Source organism: Manis javanica, chromosome 9 (genome assembly GCF_040802235.1).
Source record: "Manis javanica isolate MJ-LG chromosome 9, MJ_LKY, whole genome shotgun sequence".
NCBI lineage: Eukaryota > Metazoa > Chordata > Mammalia > Pholidota > Manidae > Manis > Manis javanica.
The window spans coordinates 123,299,846-123,317,260 of NC_133164.1; positions in this window are offsets into that span (position 1 = coordinate 123,299,846).

The window sequence follows — 17,415 nt, forward strand, 5'->3', positions numbered from 1 at the left end:
GTCGCCCAAAGCCCATGCTGAGCACCCAGGACTCCTTCCCCAGTGAACGGTCCCTGACGGCCAGGTGGGTGTCCCCACGTCCCAGTGAGGGGACTGCTGTGCACACGAAAGGGGCACACCAGCAGCCAGGTCACTGGTAGCCGGAGGGCACTTCCGCAGGCTGCCTGCATATGGGAGCTGCTCCCCAAGGAGTACTGAGGAGGGGGCAGGCCGATGCTGGGGGGAGGCTGGTGCTCCGACATGCATGGGAAGGAGGTGCAGGCCCTGTGCATGGGGGCTGCACTGCAGGATAGGTGAATGGTGAGTGCGTGCCTGGGCTTCCAAAACGTCGTGGGAGCCCACTGTGCCTGGTGGAGAGAGGACTGGAGGGGGCACTCTAGGGGGAGACCAGAGATTCGGGGCTGGGGATACACCCACTGGACGACCGCTTTGGTTCCGCAATGGGGAAGCAGGAATGGAGACTGTTAGGAAGCAGCTGCACTCATCCAGGGCAGTGTGGGGGGCACAGCAAGTGCTAAGTGGTGCCTGGCGCTGGGTGCTGGCACCTGCGGGGCAGGGAGGGCTGGCAGCACACAGGTAGCTGGGGAAGCAGAAAGGCCAGGTGACTCGAGCAACCAGAAGGGGGGCCTTGCCCGACAAGGAAGAGCTCGGGCTCGCCCGTCAGGTGTCCAGGAGGAGACTGGGGCCATGCTTTAGTTTGGAGGGCTAGGCTGGGTGGGAGACAGAGGGGGAAGTTTTCTGCCGTACAGGTGGCATTCTGGATCTTGGGACTGGAGGACACTCCTTAGGGGTGGCAGCAGCTGGAGAGCAGAAGCGCTATAGGGACCCAGCCCGGCATTACGGGGAGCCTGAGGGAGAAGCCGGCCATCACCCGGGGTCCCATGGGGAGCCCCAAGCAGAGGTGTGGGCACCAAGTGGCAGTGCACTTGGGGCAAAGCAGCCGGGAGGACCTGGGTTGCCTTCACCGGGACTGGGGGCAGCCTGACTGGTGGCCGCAATAGTCTCGGGAGTGGAAGACACAGGGCCTGCGCACCCTCCTTCTAGGAGCTTGCTGCCAAGGGGCTTGAGGAAATGGGGCACCTAGAGGGGGTCAAGGACTGGTCAAGTTTTAGGGCGAGAGAAAGGGGGCCCATTCGAACCCTGGTGGGAATCTTCCAGAGAGAAGGGTCCCGAGTTCCCCTATGTTCATGTTTGCAAGTGTGTCTTCAAGGCTGTAAATGTCTAAAATTAACTTCCCCTTAACCTTGTTGTGCTTGTGGGCACAGGTTTTGTGGGGCCCAAGCTCATAACATTTGGGAGCCCTTTTTAAGAGGCAGAACACAGCCTCTGAGCGTGCAGGGCAGCACCAGAACGGGCGGGACCTCCGTGGGTTCCGGAAGCCTTCTGCTTCGCCCCGGAGTCCCCGGGGGTAACAGCACTATGGACAAGCCCGTCCAGGCCCCTCCTGTTCGTGTCTCATCGGCTGAATATTGATGTTCCTTCTTGGACCAAGAGTTCGGCATTTCTGTGACTTCATTTCATCCCGGTGCACGTGACGTGGGCCAAGTGATTAAGACTTTGCAAATCCCACCAGCCCTCAGGGGGCACCACCACTTCCACGAGTGGCTTCGATGCAATGACCACGTGACACCAGGACACTGGTCTGGCATGTGAAGCTTCTGGCCAAGTTGCGCAAGACCAGCGGAGCCCAAGTGCGACCCGAAGTGTGAACCCTGTGACTTCTCGGTGTCTGATGCCACTTGGTGGGGAAAGCGAAGGAAGCCAGGCTGTCTTATAACTGTTCTTACGGCAAAACCGAAAACTTCAATTTCAGAGTCTCCTTTTGGTTAGGAAAATAGAATTTGCTTCTGTTTTTGCAGATGGATATGTAGCCAGGCTGTTAACATACACGTCAATGAGCCTGGGTTCTGTGGTATCATCGGTGACTTTATCTCTGTGGAGACATAACATACAGTCAGGTTTACATCAAGAAAAGCAGTCTCTGCAACGGGGTATGGGTGGGGACTCAAAAATATGGGTAAATGTAGTAACCACATTGTTTTTCATGCAAAACATTCATCAGAGTGTGTATCAATAATACTTTAATAAAAAAAAAAAGAAAAAAAGAAAAAGGAAAAGCAGTCTATTCTACTCCAGGCTTTAAAAAAGGTTTAATTTCCCTAAGACCTGTGCCCTCAGGCCTGGCATCACTAATTAGCTCAGGAGCAGAGGCTGGGGCCCCGCAGCCCCACTGCCCAGGCGGCTGCTGGCCATCTCGGGAACGGCTTCACTGGCTCTTGGGCCCGCGCCTGCATGAGTAGCACCCAGGATTCTTCACGTCCCTGAGTATCTGACTCGTGGGACAGCAGCTCCCGTCACTGTCCCCCAAGACCTTCAGCTTCCCTGCCTCTCCAGGCCTCAGTCTGGGCCCAGCTCCCTGAAACTGGCCACCACAGCTGTGGCCTCCTGGGGGGTCCACACCGTTGCTTAACATCTCCCGTGGTGCCTGTACGCTTTGGAGTCAAATCCACACCCCGTGCCCTTCCCTGGTTGGGTGCTGCACCCCTGCCCTCCCCCCTGCTCCTCAGGCCCACACCTCTACCCCCCGTTTCCATTAGCCAGGCTCTCTGCAGGGTGGCCTTTCTGTGGAGCAACCATCTAGTGGCTGTTGCGCATCACACTGTTCTAACTCTGCGAAGCACACATGACACGATGTGACATTTTCTGGCTCATTCACTGGTCACTTCCGGCCATCCTGACCCACCCACGTTAGCATGTGTGCGCCACACAGGCAGGGGCTGAGTCCCTCCGGCTCCCCTGAGCAGTGCCTGGTGCACGGTGGGCCCTGGGCACACACCTGGTGGTCCTTGCTGGGCACCTTGAATTACAGCCAGGCCCCACGTGGTCCAGTCTGGCTCAGGGTTGCACTCGAATGAGCACCATATCAGCTCAAAGTAATTGCAGGCAATTCCCATGCACCTTGCTTTCCTTCGGAGCTCTGCATAGGGAGGGGGCCATCCCAGGGACCCCAGAAATTGAACTGCTCTCTTTACAGGGCTGCTGCTCTCCCCACACTGTAGCGTGGATGGCTGCTCCTCCCCTACACTCTCTTCTTTGAGATTTAATAAGTCATTTTATTTTATTGTTTAATTTAATTTAATTTAATTTAATATTTTATTTTATTTTATTTATTTTATTTTATTATTATTTTATTTTATACCCTGCTTATCACCTGCTCTGTGGACGGGCAACCAAAGCTCATAAAGGCATAGCAAGGCAATCGCAAAAAGCCTAGTGTTGGCAAGGGTGTGGAGAACAGGGAGCCCCTGTGCCCCGCTGGTGGGATGTAAACTGGTGCAGCCCCTGGGAAACAGTGTGGAGGGTTCTCAGAACGTTCACGGAACTACCCTGTGAGCCAGCGATTCCATGTGTGGGCATTTATCCAGAGGAAATGACATCAGGAACTTGAAGAGACAGCTGTTTTCCCACATCAAAAGCACTCACAATGGCCAAGACATGCAAATGACCCGAGTGTCCGTCCGTGCTGCCCAGGGTTGAGCAGTGTCCTCCCCCACAAAATCTGCATGCACCTAGAACCTCAGAACGTACGGGCCCGGGCCAATTCAGTCATGTCGGTTAAGATGAGTGGCACTGGAGTGGAGAGGGTCCCAATGTAATGACTGGTGTCCTTGTAAGAAGACGGCCGTGTGAGGACAGAGACAGAGGGAACATGGCACGTGACGACTGGAGGGTGCGTCCCAAGCAGAGGGGCACCAAGGACCCCTGGGCCCACCAGAAGCCGCACGAGGCCAGGGGGTGCCTCCCTGCACCTTCAGGGGCAGCAAGCTGCTGACGGCGTGACTGTGAGCTCCTGGACTCCCGGACCCTGGGAGAACACATTTTGGTTTTAAGTTTTTTTTAAAAAAAGGAAAGAGGCTCAGTCACTATCCCAGGTGGCTTGGCTAGTGAGCGCAGAGGCGGGATCTGAGCCCAGTTTTCAAGGAGAATGAGAACGCACAGCCCCACATGGGTGGAAGTGTGGGTGCCCAGCGGGCATCTGGGGTGGCTTGTCCCTGCAGCTCCCGACCCGTGACCAGGACCCTGCGGCTCTCTCCCTCCCTCCATCCCACTCAGCTCCTCAGAGTGGGTTCCCCGCACCGTCCCACGGGGCTGCAACAGCTCCTGGGCACCCAGCTTTGCTCTGCTGATCTAGGGCCTCTGTCGCTGGGACCCTTTGCAGTCTGGGGCCCACCCTGACCTGCTGGCTGAGGCCAGGGAGGTGGGATTCTGGATTCGCTTGAGCTTCCACCCAAGCCCAGGCCCTGGGCCAGTGTCCCTGGGGCACCAGGCACTGTCGCTGAAGAGACCAAGCACGACTCTGCACAAGGGGCGCTCGCGGGCCCCAGTGGTGGGAGGGCAGGTACCCCGGGCCTTCCTCACACAGGACCCATGCCCTTCCCACAGCGGGGTGGCCCCATTCTCCCCAGGCAGGCCGCTGCCTTTGCTCAGGGCGGCACTGCAGTGAAGTCTTCTCTGCCTGCCTGGGTGCTGCCCTGGGCCTTGGGGACCTGAGCTGCCCATTGCCTGGTAGAGGGAAGGATTGCCTGTCCCGAAGACCCCTGTGGAAAGAGGGTCCAGGCACTGCCGTACGAGGCTCTGTGCCCCTAGCCCTGACCTCTGACGGCAGAGCAGCCCAGCCCCCGGACCAGCTGTCTGTCTGGGGGGCATCCCTCAGGCCTGGGCCCTTCTGGTGCCACCATGAGAGGCTGCTCTCCCACGAGGGGTGGGGGCCCAGGTGTTCGCCTGGGCTGAGCGGCACCCCTGTCCATTTCAAAGCCTCGTTGGCAGCCCTGCATCCTGACAAGCCGGGCTCCTGCCTTACCCAGGGCTAGTGACCCAGCCAACCATCTTACACAGCTGCAGGGTCTGAGCCCAGAATGTGGGGAGGCTGCTCTACCCCCTCTGCCCCACGTCCCACCCAAGGGCTCTGTCCCCGGGCAGCACTGGTGGACACGGAGGGGCTTGTCATGAAACTACATGCTTTTCAAGTGAGTGAGAAGCGTCCTCTGTCCCCCGAGAGCTGGGAGCTGGCTCTCGGCCAGAGCCCCACGAGGGGCCCAGATGTCCCTCAGCTGAGCCGTGCCCCGCCGGGCTGGCGGCAGGCCTCAGCTGGCGCGGGCCGGGGGTCGATGCAAACTGCTGGCTGGGATTCGAGGAAGAGCTCACAGCTCTTTGTCCTTCTTCCTACACACTTGCTCTGAGCTTGTGCAAATAAAAGGCCGATCAGACAAAGCCACTCCCTGGTTAAAAAGAGGCTGCATTTTTTAACACACAGTGGGGAGTTTACTGGCTCAACCCTGTCTTTTTCTATGTATAGATCTACATAGCCCGATGTGGATTCATAAGGCTACCTCACACATGGGGCTGAAGGCCTGTGCTGTGGGATGGGGACTGAGGGCCAGTTCTTGGCAGTGGTAATGCCACTGGAGGCTGCTGAGCCTGAGTAACATGTGGTCTCTCAGCTTAGGAGGTGTTCGTGAGAAAGTCATCTTGCAGACCAGGAGCAGCTTTGTAAGTGGGGAAGAAGCCTGATGGTACCCAAAGGAGCATCCCGGTCACACGGCATCCTGCTCCCTCCTGAGCCCGGTGCTGGAGAGGGGCAGGAGGCTGGTGCCTGGGGCTGGAGAGGGGCAGGAGGCTGGTGCCCGGGGCTGGAGAGGGGGCAGCAGGCTGGTGCCCGGGGCTGGAGAGGGGGCAGGAGGCTGGTGCCCGGGGCTGGAGAGGGGGCAGGAGGCTGGTGCCCGGGGCTGGAGAGGGGCAGGAGGCCCGGGGGAGGGTGGAGCTGCCCCGTAAGTGGCTAGCTGAGCACTGCCTCTCGCACACTGCATTACTCAAACTCTCCCTACTTACTGGTGAAAGTTAGAAAATGCAGAAAAAAGTTAGAAAAAGCAGAAAAAGCTTTTAAAATAAAAAGCTCCAGGTTACACTGCTGATAAACAGTTGCCTGGACAAGTGGGCATGCTCACTTTCAGACATTCTCACTGCCTGTATTTATAAGCTGAAATTACTACTTTGTGATCTGCTTTCTCCACTTAGTAGAGCGTCATGAGCTCATCCTGCCATGCCAGGGGGCAGGTGTCCCCACCTTCCGTTCGCTGCCTCACTCGCGGGCAGGTGGCGGCCTTGCTGCAGGGTCACGTTCTTGCATGTGTGTGAAAAGGCCCCCGCTCTTCACATCATCAGCCTCTCTTCATTCTGACTGATTTTCAAGGTGTTCCCAGAGACAGTATGTGTGAGACGCTCGAGCAGGACCTTGTACACGGTAAAGACTGAATCAGTGTCGCCACATGCCCGGAGGAAACTGGTCACTAGAGCAACACCTTGAACCAAACAGAATAAGGTCGTATGTTTGCATTCTCCTCTGTCCCTGGGCAAGAAAGATACTGCTCTCCTGACACGGCACAGATGACACAGAAGCCTCGGGCGGGGAGCCGGCAGGTGAGCGGCGGGAAGAGCGTGGGAGGCATCAGGGCTGTGAGACCTGAGATGGCGTGAAAGGGGAGGACCCGCAGGACGCGTCACGTGTTCCCTTTAAGGCACAACTTCCTCACCTGTGAAGTAAGCCTATGGCATGACGGGAGTATTAAATGAGAAAATGTGCATGAAAACACAGTGACAATTTGAAGAACCAGTAGAATTATGGCATGCTTGTTGTTACGTAATAATGACAAAAAGTCTAGCGCTGTTTTACTTAATCTACATAAGAGTCCCAGCTGATACACCAACTGTAAAACTAAGTAAATGCACTGATGGTAATTTTGGCAATGATTATGGAATGAGTATTGCTAGAATATTCTTGTAAATTGAGTTAGAAATCACTGGGCTCCTGGAATAGGCTTACGTACTGGTTCGGTTAGAATGGACATGCTCCCTGCTTTGAGCAAAGCCAACGAAAATCTAGAATAACAGAGAATTAAAGAAAACATAAGATTCTTTTGAAATGAAAGTTCCCCTCATTCATTTAAATGAATTATTTATAATTCCACTTATGATTCCAAACTGCCTTCATAAAATCATAGGTACCATGGATTTGGACCCAGAAATCACAGTGTTTTTTAGCGTGCATACGCACACATACGTGATGAAGGGGACAGGGCTGGTGTGGGCTCAGGGGTCCGTTTGTCTTTACAGGAGAGTATTTGGTGCCTCCACCTTCTAGGAAATGGAGGGTAATGCCCCTGGGGACGATCCACAGCTCCCACTTTTCATTTGGCATGTTCACAGGCATGAGCTCGAGGGAGAAAGTTTTGGGCAGAACCCTTCTGAAGAGTCGAAGTGGCTCCTCCATTGGTGCACTTGACTTTGTGATGACCCGCCCTGGGAAATGAGACGTGTACTCATCAAGCTGACTAAGAATTAGGTGCTAACCCACCACACCTTGGAGCACCCTAAGGCTGACTGGGTGCCTTTGTGTTGTGTTTATAGAGTGTAGATTCCACGTGCACGGCTCTGACTTCTGCAGAGAAAGTACGCAGTACCAGAAACAATGAACTGTACGCAGTACCAGTAACAATGAACTGGATCTTTAGAGTTATCCTGGAAATAAAAGAGGACCCTCTGGAAGCCGTCCTTCAGGACACTGGAGTCACTCAGGCAATTTGTTTAGGGCCCTAGGGTTTTGGTTTGAAAAACTGATTCTTGACACAAAGAATCTATTCACTAAGACGATATATCTAAATATATTCACAGGGCTTTTATCCTTGAAAAAATTAACAGATATGGTATGTAAATTAATCATTACTATCATATGGGAAGGTACATAAGTCAGGGTTTTCCCTGAACAGCATTAGGTGGAGGTATCTATCTATCAATCCATCTGTCACCTACGATGAGTTTTATTTTAAGGAATGGGTCTCATGATGGCGGGGCTGGTAAGTCTAAAATCTCCAGCGCAGGCCAGCAAGACTCAGGTGGGAGCTGGTCCTGCAGTCTTGAGGTTTCCTGTTTCCTCCAGGAAACCTCAGATTTTGCTCTCAAGGCTTCCAACTGATTGGATGGGTTCCAAGCATATTATAAAGGGTAATCTCTTTAAAGTCAACTGATTGAAGAGATTAATCATGTCTACAAAATACTTTACAGCAACATCGAGATTAGCATTTGACTGAACAACTGGATAGTACAGCCTAGCTAAATAGACATATAAAATTTTCCTATCACTGAGGCATTGACTGTTTCATCTGAAAAATCTGGAAATTTGTGCAGACTTCCTTGGCTAATATAGATTTCCTGTTATTGACTAAAATGATACATAGTCCCTTTTCCATACAAGTTTTAGAGTTGCAGTGCAATTTAATGCTTAACTTCTATGGCCAGGGGACAAACATACACATGTTAAAATGTGTTTTTCTTTTGTCTTGACTCTTTATGAGCTTTAAGGAAATAATTGCCTTTGGGATAGACATCTGGATGCTTTTAAAAAATAGCATTTGGAAGAGCTGAAAGATAAAGTGCTTGAAAAGGCCTCTAAGATATGCGTGCCTGACACTCTGGGGCGTGATGGCCTTTTTGTGCTAATGTGCGCCTCTGAACTTCTTTAAAATGTCAAATTATCCTTTTCTTGGAGTGATGCAATCAGTTCTCTCCCGACTATTATAAAAATACAGATAAAAGCAAAATTTCAAATGCTGTTCTACAAAAGTTATTTTATCATCTCGGGACCATTGTGGAAATTTACATGAGACGCATGTTGCTGTGGGGCTCTGCAACCCCACTTTGGCAGTTGCAATAATAGCCAGTTTTATGAAAAATTCAATTTATCCATCTATGCGATATATACTTGCAGGACGCCAAGAGTGCAGCCTTACAGGAGGGGAGAATGTAGTTTGAACTAGGAGGCATTTGAAAGGAGACATCCTCTCCTGCCTTCTCAATAATACCAATTTTGTACTGGTTGAAGATGGAAACTCTAACATTACATCGGTATATTTTAAAGCTTTGAATCATGATGAAATGCAAAGGCCACTGAGAGAGGTAAATGAAATGGCGATTATCAGTTATTTCCATTTTGGATGAATCCGTTTTGGGTTTTCCCTGATCCAATTTCTAGAGGCTGGAGCAAAGATCACCGGTGTCAGTGGGGAGGCAGCCTTCCTGTAAGCTTAAATGGGCTGCATGCCATCTTTTGCCTACCTCCTACCTCCCAATTTTGTCTAGAATGTACCTGATGGCAAATGTTTTTAAAAACATACAAAAATAAGCATTTCAGTGTAATTTATATGCCATTAAGTGCTAATGAATAAAAAAATAACTACAGGATGTAGAAGGGTCTAGAAGTGGGGGAGCTTGTAGAGAAGGCAAGGGGTGTCCTGAAATAAGACGGGGTCCACAAGGAGAGGCCAGATCACTGTTGAGACTCTGAGGTTTACACTGAAGAGAACTGCTAAACGTTAAGGAGTCAGGGTGGGATAATATGAGATTATATTTGCAGGGATATAAGTAAAACCTCTTAAATATTTACATAAATGATTGAAGCAAACACCACCTTCCAGACTGATCCTTTGGGTCCTTGGATTCTGTAGGTGTGGCTGTCGGTCTGCATGCTGTCCTGGTTCTCGGCTCATCTGCGTCACCGCCCAGGGCACTCGCTGCCGCAGGTACCTGGGCTTGATGACTTTGGCTGAGAACTTGGGATCGGAGGGGAGTGCACATCCCCCATCCCCTGGCGGCTCCCCCACCGTCTAGCCCACCCATGTGCTGTTTAGAATTCCTTACTAACTGAAGCTCCTAAACCAAAGTTGGCCTTGTTCTGTCAACTCCTCACAGATTTATTGTCCTGTTGTCTGAAATGTATAAAAACTGCCTGCCTCAGTCCTTTCTTCTGTCTCACTGTCATTACTGGGTCTCTGTACATAATGAAACTTTGATTTTTTAACCCTGTTATTCTGTCTCAGTCAATTTGATTCTTAGACCAGCTTTGGGAGCCTTGAAGGGCAGAGGAAGATTCTTCCTCCCCAGCACGGGGATGTGACCCTGTAAGGGGCAGTCAGGCATGTTCTGGGGCAGCGCAGGTGAGGTCATCCGTCACAGCCCACCCCGTTAGATGGGGTCGTCTGCCGGTAAGACCCCTGGTCTTCCCCTCTGGGGGGGTGACCTGGCCTGAATCAATCCTCTTTTCTTTTGCTAAGAATTTCCTTGTCCTTCCCTCCTTCTTATAAAGCCTTCCATCTGTACAATTCCTGAGTCTTTCCTGAATCCTGAATAAAGCCAATTAGATCTTCAAGTTCACTTGAATTTTTTAACATCTGTTTTTCAAGTTGTCCTTATTTTCCCACCTCCTTTTCACATTTAGTGGCATTTGAGGCTCAGCGGGGTTCCTGTAAAATCAGGCGCCCAGCCTTCTGAGTCCCGTGTGAGTCGGCTTCCTGAATGCCACGTGCTCCAGAGGTGACCTCCACACCGTCCCCTCTCCGACCTCAGGTATCACTGACACTGTGGCTGCCTCCCCAGACCCATCGATCAGTTATCTTCTAACCCCTGGGGCTCTCAAAAACAAATAGGAAGGCAGAGTTTGGGCACGAAGACTGACAGATGGCGCCCCTGCATACTCGTGCGTATAAGCCTTGCTGGCGGCTGGCAGCTGGGTTTACTCATGTCCTCCAGTGACGATCTCCGGATTTTTTAAGGAAGCCTAACGTGACACTGCGCCATCTGTGGGTTCTTTTATTCTGTCTTCTGTACGTGCTCCCGAAACTGTGACTAACAAACACCTACAAGCTATCTGTTCTCACATTTTCACATCCTGAGGTGCCTAGAAGAATGGCTTTGTGAGTGGGAGTTGGAAACGTAGTGGGGAATTTGAATGGGGCCGACTGACGCAACTCAGCCCCCAGGCAGGACGGAGGCGGGAGCCTTGAGCTCTGATTGTGCTACTATGTTACTTGGATACAATTTCATCCACTTACTTCTGACTTAAGTCCCCCAACACCCAGAACTAAACGGATAGTATTCACAACGCAGTCATGTGACTGCTCATGCAAGGCTTTTAGAAGCTCATTTATTTTAGGAATTCACAGTATCATCCGGTGATCTTGAGCCGTAAAAGTCACTGAATTTTTTTTCTACGCCTCAGTTCCTATCATTTAAATGATAGGTTTGAACCTGATTTTCTCTGCAAGGTTCTTTGCAGCTCTGAATTCACATGACTTTACAACTCTGAACAAGGAAATGTTTAACCGTAAGGCACTGTGATCACCACTTTCTGTTTTATTGTGTAATTATGGCCGTGTAAGAAAAATGCTTCCTTTTTTCAGGCAGGCCTTTTTAAAAGGCAGATTTAAGTGTCCCAAGTTACTTTTCTTTAATCTTATGACTCCTTATGAAGTCAGGAACTAGCAGAATATGAATCATGTTATGGATCTGGGTGCACTTTGAGCATTGGATGCACTTAGAAATAGTAGACAAATAATGGAACGCAAGTCCCACACAAGCACGACACAAGACAATGCCTTCAAATAATGTGCTGGCTGAATTGTTGAAGGTCCCTCAGCATTTTGGCCAGAATAAGTAATTACAAATTGAGGAATGTAAATAGTATACAACTTGAAAAACTGTGAAACTCAAGACACAAGTTCATTTTGTATTTACACAAGACTAGACAAAACTTGAATTTTATTCACAAATACTGGTTATTGTTTAAAAACTTATTAAATTCCTTTGCATTATAAACATTGGAAATACATGACAGTATAGAATCTCAGTTTCTAGACTGTGAAAGGCCGAGGGAAAAGTTGATTCATGAATAATTACGCACAGTTGATAATCACAGGAGACTCTCCTCGGGCCTCGGCACCAGAACAGGTCCCGCTGAAATCAGCAGACTTCCGGGGTTCTGAGTCCGGAGTCCCAGTCTCGGTCTTCCTCTCTCCTGGACCTTCACTACCAGGGGACAGACTTAACTGCTGCACCCAGTGCGTTGCTTAAGTCCCCTTGACAATGTTGAGCTTCCCCAGCCCTGTTCCGCCAGGTGACAGTAATGGTTCCGAAAGCCCCTCAGCCCCCTGCAGGTGGGACATGTTCTGGGATCAGACCGACCTCCGCCTTCTTCAAAAATTCTCTGGTTTCACAAACCCCAGCGTTTCCTACCCCTGTGTGGAACCTTCCTCGTGGAAACACCTCTGTGCCTAAACAAAAGCAACTTGTTAAGCATTGGTGCATTTTCATTTCCACACGAGGTGCTCTGATCTGGGAGGGTCGGACTTGTCCTGCATCCTGGTTTCTCTGCCTGCCTCTGTGCTCTGCCTTGGCTGGGGATGAGTTTTCCTTCTGGCCCTGTGCTCCTACCCCTTCCCCTGGTAGCCTGGTGTGGCTCTGCGCTTGATTCTCGTGATTATGGGTGCCGGAGGGGTGCCGGATGGTTCTGCTTTTGTTACTGATGCCGGGGTTCTTGTTCACAGAGTTGAAGAATGAACTTCGCAAATGCTCAAGGTAGGAGAGCAAGTGAGAGGCTTTTATTTAGAGATAAAGTGAGGACAGAGCTCCTGGCTCTGGCCAGGAGGGGACAAGACAGTCCCTGGTGGTGCATTGTCCAGGGGTTTTATAGGTGGTTGAGAGACAAAGTGCTAGGAATGAACACCTGTTAAGTGGTCCCAAAATGTTTACCTTTGAAGAGACATGAAGTTTCTTGGTAGTCTTTCTGGTTATTTACAAGAATTTTACTGCTCTGATTTCCTCCCAGGATAGCAGCTTCCTGGTCTGGGAGCATATCACTCAAGGCTGTTTGCTTTGCTCCCAAGGTGGGCTAAGTTATTGTCTGTTTGTTAAAGAGTATGTTAAGAAACTTTTTAACTAATTGGGTTTTAAAATGCAATCTTATTTTCAAGATAAAATCCTTCTTGTTTTTACTATGTTGTTTTGGGCTTTGCCTGCTCCCTTGCCCAGGTTGCAAATCATTTGTTTAGGGCTGGAGGAAGAAAAGCAGCATCTGGCTGGGTAGTCAGAAAAAAAGCTGGGGGGTGGGGGGCCCAGCAGGCCAAAGCAAATCCCACATGGATTATCTTGCTTTGTTCATTCCAGAGGTCCTCACCCTGCTCTGTCCAAGCCCAGGGTCCCTGTCTCATTACCAGGCCACTTCGAGGTCTCTGCATGGTTAGTGGCATTTGGAGAGCTCGTCTTTTAAGTGAAATAGGGGACTCTGGCCTGTTGCTCTTTTCTCTTGTCAGTTTTGTGCTCATACAGTTTTACACATTAGGTATATTTTACTCAGTCTTCTTTGAAAATGGGGCTCATCATTATTTTTATAGATATTTTGTGTAAAATTCATTTGAATTGACTTTTCATCTTGTGTTGAAACCATGAAACCCACTAAGCTCCTGGCAGTGGTGACGTTCACACAGGAACTCACCAGATCTTCACTTGCCAAATTATCAGTGATAGGTGAACCACGCCATTTTAAGTCTTCTGTCATCTGTAAGCATTTTTGTTTCGCTCTGATGCTTTCCTGAAAACGCTTGCAATTGACTACCAGCAAGTGCTCCATCTTCCCGAAGGAGGACGTCCTACAGTCACAGAAATAGCATCAAACAGCAACTTTGGGGCACCGGCTTCCGACTGTGTCATTTCAGTAACTTGGGGCCCTACCAGTGGCTGAGGTCGGATTTCCAAAACTCTAGCTAAAAAACAGATGGGTTCCTGAGCCTGTTAACTCAAGATCAAGTTGAACATGGGTTAATTCCATAGAACTGAACCAACTGATAAGGGACGATTGTGGGCGTTATGGATGCTTCCCTGTTCTATTTTCTGGATCTACAAGGAAGTCTTTTCTCTTTACTCTAAGTCATCCAGTATTCAAAACAATTTAGTAGACTGCCTCTGTAAACAGAAATGAACATTTAAAAATGACACCTTATTCTCCCCACCTGGTGCCTCTAGAATTCTGAAAGTTTTACTGAATCTTCCTGTGTTCATGGCCTGCGGGGACAAGCACTGCCCCTTGTAACCTTTGGTCCCAGAAGAACCGTGTGTCCCCATGGCCCCCTCCATCGGGCGGTGCGCTGAGTCTACAGTATGTTGGTAACCCGGGGCCGGCCAAACCTAGGCCCACCTTATCGGTGGAAACATCTTGCTGGAATGCAGGCTCCTCTGGCCAAAGCTTCTTTCCTTGGGGCGCTGCCCATACAAGAGCCTTTCCTCCTTGCAAAGCACATAGCATAGCTGTGAATCACGCAGCGCTTTGGCATGCATGCCTCCTCTGGCCCTCACCCCATGCGAGCGGTTCGCTCCCAGTCCCGGGCAGCTGTGCGCAGCCTCGTCCAGCCAGCACTCCTCGACACCCCACACAGAAGCCCCAGGAGACCCTCAGGTCTCCTTCCTGCCCCTCGGTCTTTCCTTTAGTCTGTTCTGTGCCTTCCCAATGGACTTGCGATCACGCACAGCCAGTTACCTTCCTAGGTTCCAGAAGGGTCTGTCCTTGGTTAGAGGACATGCCTGGAAATTCTGGTTATGCAGCCAAGACTGTGACTGGAATGTCCTGTTTGGGACCGGTGCTCTCCTCATTGACTCGCATAGGACCAGGTACTTGCAAGGAGCCGAGGCTGGCTTTGGGGACCTCACAAAGTCCTCTTGGGGAAACCCGTCTGGTACTTGGCTTACAGGGCTCCTGGCCTTATAAGTGGGCCAAAACGGTCACTTCCTGGCAAAATCACGAAACTTAAGACATTTTGGAGATCTCAGGAAGAGAGGAATTCACCCAGATCAATAGGAACTGCAGGGAACATCTGATGGTGAATTCTTGGCCTGGCTTTTCAAGCCTCAAGAGGATTTTATGATCCAGTCTGAGATTCCTAATGAAAACTTCCAGCAAAGCCATTTTAAGAAGGCCTATGTGGTAAATTATGATTCTGGTAGCACCTATATAAACAAATAAGCCAAGTCTAATGAGAACAGCCTTATTCTGTGCACAAGAGTAATCTTTCAAGATTACTTTTGATCAAAGGCAGCAGAGAGAGATTGTGCGTTTCAGTGGGAAATTGTACATCATCTGTAGACAGCACACCCTTCTGACCTGCCCGATTCTGGCCTCGTTCATTGTCTTTGAACCATTTTACTTTTTCATGGATCATGGTTAGCTGATGGATATGCAAACTCTCTTCTGTGTGGTGGGGATTTCATTGGCTTTTCTCTTTGCAGAAAAGCAGCTTTAATATCCTCTGCAAACTGGACCGGCTCCTGCTGCCTTACCCAAACTGTCAGCTCTTACCAAATTTAAGGTTTTCCCAGTTTTCTTCAATATCTGGCTACCACTTTCCAACTCCTTCATTGTACTCACTTCCCCTGATTTGAAGTCACTTTGAGCTAAAACTTGACGGCCACCTCTCTCCCAGTAGCCTTGCCCGTCTCCCCAGGATCTGTAAAGAATTGGAATAAATTCAGAGAGAAGAGGGAAAATGGGGCAACTTTAATCCATCATTGTTTCTGCTTTAAAATTTTTGATTTGTTATCTTATTATATACTTGTCCCAAAATCTTTTTCTTGCAAGAGGACATATGTAAATAGGTAAGGATAAAGCATTTAACAAACTGTGGCGTCGCCTTCCCAGGGCTGTGTGCTGGTTTAGAGAATATGAGTAGATCTGGCTCCTGGGGTCTTTTGTGCAAGGTCTAGGACTGTCAAAACTTGGTTTTGGTATTTGTGAAAAATGTTTATTTTTCTAAAGCAAATGAATACAATTTAATACTTTTCCAAGAAACTGATTTATCTGTGAGCTAATTGCTTTAGTTGTATAATAATTTTTCTCAGACAGGATGTAGATGCTCCCTGTAAATGTCTAGGAGAAATGCTTTTAAAATATTGTGACTTAATTGCTTCCATGCAATTTTCTGTTGACATCATCACATGAAGAATCAGAGGCACAAGTGGGCATTTGTGTACAAGTATCCATTTCAATTACTCTGCGCATAGTAATACAGACTGTGATGCATCTTTTTGCGCTATTCAAGGATTTCAACAAGCGATACCTTTAACAAGAAGAATTTTCTCAAAAACATGTAGCTACATTCAATATCTTTGCTTAGCTGAGCCCCATCAATAGAATATTGAAATTAGTGTCTATCTCTACTTTGATCCATAGTAAGAAATAAATGAAAACACTGCAGAAACATAAGGTCTTTATGATGTTATCACCAGGAGTTTATAGGAATAGTCCCTATAAAACTAAAATTAAAATTTAAAATTTGGGTCCCTCCTGAACTATTACCTCAGCGTTTATAGGAATGTGAATGTGAATACAAGGTTTAAATGTGAAAGTAATTTGAAAAAACATATTAAAATTGTTGACTTTTTATATTGCTAAGGGAATGATAATAGGAAATTTTAATTTTATATGTCATAATTTTATTGCTCAGATTTTAGTTTTAATGGGAAATTATGCCTTTTTTTATGCATTTACCTCTTTCTGATGTATATCCCCAACTACCGTAACCTCCATGACACTTCTGTGAGGATCTCGGGGCCTCTCTCCCTCGGCTCCACAGATGTGCCTTAAAGACGGCGAAGAGCCGGTTTGGGCCCTTCCTGAGCTCCTCCACGTGTCCCTCAGCTCCCAAAGGGGGAAGCTCTCTGAGGGTTCACAGGACACTGTCAGGGCTGGCGGAGACTCTCCTGCGTTCATGGCACCTGGGCCCTCGGGCGGAGGCACTGGGTCCCGGGGGGAGGTACTGGGTCCTGCAGGGGAGGCACTGGGTCCTGCAGGGGAGGCACTGGGTACTGTGGGGGGAGGCACTGGGTCCCAGGGGGGAGGCACTGGGTCCCGGAGGGGAGGCACTGGGTACTGGAGGGGAGGCACTGGGTACTGTGGGGGAGGCACTGGGTACTGTGGGGGAGGCACTGGGTTCTGGGGGGGGAGGCACTGGGTCCCGGGGGGAGGCACTGGGTTCTGGGGGGGAGGCACTGGGTTCTGGGGGGGGAGGCACTGGGTCCCGGGGTGAGGCGCTGTGCTGCCTTTACTTGTCCCCACCACATCTGTTCAGAGGTACCATCCTCTCCCCACAGGACAGTAAGGGTTTCCGTCTTCAGTGCACCTTCCCAACCTGTGAGCAGCCTCTGCCACGTGACATGTTAGCCCCGATTTCCTTTCCCTCGGTTTGTTCTAGATCCGCTGTGTACTCCTAGCTTCTCAAAGAGGCCATCCAGCTTGGGTGCACCCTGTGGGCCTGCGAATTAGCGGGATCTGAGGCACTGGACAGCTGCTTGCACTGTGGCTGGTGAAATCTTGGCAGCCGGGGCCTCGGGTGGGGGAGGAGACCGTCCTGTCCCGTCCCAGCCTCCTGCCCGCCGTGGTTGCGCCTGCCGTCTGACCCGGGGGGAGGCCGCACCGGAGGGCCCTCCCTGCCCCTGGCCCCTCCACTCTGGGCTCGCAGACCCCTTTCTCTGCTATTGGCTGGT